The following is a 3,343-nucleotide window of genomic DNA, read 5'->3' on the forward strand; positions in this document are numbered from 1 at the left end:
GGCTTTAACGTATTCAGCCTTTCAGTATAGGCCTACAGCAAAGTAGAAAGAGTTTGGCCTCATAAAATAATCCCCCAAACAGCTGTCAAAATTGACCAAAAACAATAAATTTTATTCTGTCACTAATTGATATATTCATCACAATCGAAAATATTTTTGTTTTTAGAATATTTATTAGTGATGCATGCAATGATTAGAGAATAACCAAAAAAATGCAAAGAATGGCAATCACTGATTTTTGAAATCCAAAACAAATCCAAATCAGAAATAGTGTCTAACTATTGCGTCCCTTGTTGCACGTCCTGTTTGCTCGTTCTGGCAGAATGCAGGAGGTTGGTTAGGGTCTCCAAGGGGCTCAGGTGCATCATTGTCAGCACAGAGAGGGACATTGCGCTTAGTAGCGAAGTTGTGCAGGACAATACAGGCAAGGGTTATGTTGCATGCTTTCTGTGGTTCCGCTCTCAGGTAGTTAAGGCATGCAAAGCGCCTCTTAAGAACTCCATTTAAACGCTCAATTGCACATCTTGCTCTGCAATGAGCAGTGTTGAAGCGTGCCTGCGCCGGTGTATTTGCTGTTAGAAAAGGAGTCATCAGCCATGGTAGGAGTGGGTAGGCACTGTCTCCTAATATTATGCTATCCGGTCGGTTGGTTTGGAGGTCTCTATATATAGAGCGCTCTCCCTCAGGATGCGTGCATCATGGACAGACCCAGGCCACTTGACAACACAGTTGGTGATGATGAGGTCAGCATCACACACAAGTTGGACATTGATGCTGTGCCTCCCCTTTCTGTTTATAAACTCCCATTCATTCTCACGAGGTGCTTGTATATGCACATGTGTGCAGTCGATTGCTCCAATAGTATTGGGCATATTCCCCAAAAGAAAAAAGCTGCGCTTGGCCTGGGCAATCTGGTTGTCCTTTGGAAAAGAAACAATTTCATTGACCAGGCTGGCCAGTGCGATTGACACATCTCTCACCACATCACACACAGCTGATTTCACCACTCCCATATAGTCACCAACAACTTGATAGAAAGTCCCACATGCATAAAATCGGAGAGCAATGAGGATCTGGTCTTCCACAGACAGACCGTGACTCCTTTGGGTTCTGTGTTGAAGTTTTGGCCTGAGAAGGTTCACAAGGTACTCTATATCAGCCTTCCCAAAGCGAAACCGGACATACAGCTCCTCAGTGGTGTTTTGCTCCAGTGGCTTGGTATGTTCAACATACACCCTTTAACGGTATCCTCTCCTGGGAAAGTGGTGGTGGCGGTGGACAACACCTGCCATTTCACTGTCTCTCTGTGAATCCTCTGAGAAAGGCTGATTTATATGGCTGTGTAGTTGGTCTTTTCAAACACACCTATTACAACTGATTAGTTTTGGCTTATGTTCAATTGAGGCAATTGGACCCAAGGCCTATAATTGATGAACAATGTTCACTATAGTAAAGCAACGGAACCATGGACTCAAGAAGCTGTAACTTCACTGCTGCTGAAACCAATGCACTACTAGAGGGTGTTCGGTGCCATTATGGAACAATAGTGGGAAGTTTTAATTCTGCTAAGGATACCAACAAAAAGAAAAATGATGTTTGGATTTTAATCACAGAAAATGTGAATGCCATAGGGTCTGGCCAGAGGAGGACCACAGACCTAATCAAATTGCGGTGGAAGAATCTTAAGGCCAGGGCAACAAAGGACCATGCTGAAGCCAAAAACCCACAAACAGGCAACAAGCCATTTAAGAGGGGAGATTACACAGATGTGGTCCTCGACATCATTGGAGGTGAGAAGTCGCAAGCTCTCCATGGTATTCAAGGTGTTGTAGGGGATGGCGAGCCTTGGATTGAGGAGGAGAATCTGCCAGTTCCTCCTGAGGCTGATCCAGAGAGCGTATTTATATTGAATCTCAGCTCTGTTCCTGAGGAAGAAGCTGGATCCTCATTGGTTGAGCCAGTGGTAGTTGCCACAGGATCTCAGAGGAAAGGCTTGAAGCGCCCTTCATCAAACAAAGATGATGATTACAAGGCACTTCTGCAAAAAGAGACTGAAAGGGCAGAAGCACAGCTTCGTCTGGCAGAGGAACAACTGACTCTGACCAAACTGCAGCAAACCAAGGCCAGACTTGAGATCCGCCTCCTAAAGGCTACGCTCAGACAAGCTGGTCTCTCCACATCAGATGAGGAAGTCTGAAATTATTGTGGAGTATTTGACATTGTCTTTTTTTTTTTATTCAATACATCTAATATTTGAAACTTGTTATAAATATCCTCAATGTACAGTGTTTGTGTTGTAGGTCTCAGATGAGCGGACTGCTGGAAGAGGATGGGGTGGGGTTTTTCTTGTTTTTAGGTTTTTTTTAAATGTGTGTGTTTTCATTTCAAATAAAAATAAACTTATATTGACCCCACACTGGCTATTCTACTTGTTGCTCTTTACATATCTATAGTTCTACATTGTGATTTCCTATCCTGTTTGAGCACTGGTTATCCAGATTTGGTGATTCTGAAAAGTTCCTATCCGGATCAGATTGATCCAATCCGATGTTGCTTTGAAAAACTGGCTCAAAAGTAAGCTGGATTACGTGATCACGGATCGCAAAAAAAAGGATTACTAAATCCGGATAAATTTTATCCGGATTAAACCTTTTGAAAAACCGGGCCCAGGTGATGAGGCATCACCTCTTGAAACCCCAAAACTTCTGGCTTCCTCGAATTGGAGCACACGGCAAAGTCTCTTTTCAGAGAGGTGGAGGGCAGAGAGACCACGTCTGGTGAACACTGCTGTGGCACAAGAAAATGTGGCAACACGCATCTGCCAACAGTGTGGGAGAAATCCAGCTGCTGTCCAGTGTTGTGACTGTCGACCACGTCCCTTCGTCTGTGCTGATTGTGACGTCAGCATGCACACCAGACATGTCCTCCACAGAGATGCCATGACTGCTGGATTCTTCCAGCCATTGCCTCCAACAACTTTCGTGGTGGATAAGGCTCTTTCCCATTGTGGTAAGTTCTGTTTTGTGTGTGTACAACATATATCTCATTCTTAGAATAGTTAAGCTCATAAGCTTTACTATTTAAATTATGCCTTTTTGTCTCTTATTGTTTTATCTTGAATGTATGTGGATACTCTGTGTTTTCAGTCCGGCTTGTACCTGTGGAGATGCCTGACAAAATCTGTGGTTGTTCACCAGAGTCATTGAGGGTTAGTCCAGGAAAGATTGTTGCTGTGGTCACAATGAATGGTAAGAATGTGAAGAACTTTATTTTGTCCTGTTTGAGAAGCATCTTAAAAATAAATTTCTATCCATACACATTTGACATAGATATAAAACTTAAA

General features: G+C 43.2%; 1 pseudogene across 1 annotated transcript; it reads right to left on the bottom strand.

Moving 5' to 3' along the window:
- Window positions 1–261: 261 nt before the first annotated feature.
- On the bottom strand, window positions 262–1,292 carry LOC311081405 (putative nuclease HARBI1; annotated as a pseudogene). The gene has a single exon. The product of its transcript is annotated as a putative nuclease HARBI1 (transcript).
- Between the last annotated feature and the right edge of the window lie 2,051 nt (window positions 1,293–3,343).

The sequence above is a fragment of the Abramis brama genome (genome assembly GCF_963993115.1).
Source record: "Abramis brama genome assembly, chromosome: 4".
Classification (NCBI taxonomy): Eukaryota; Metazoa; Chordata; class Actinopteri; order Cypriniformes; family Leuciscidae; genus Abramis; species Abramis brama.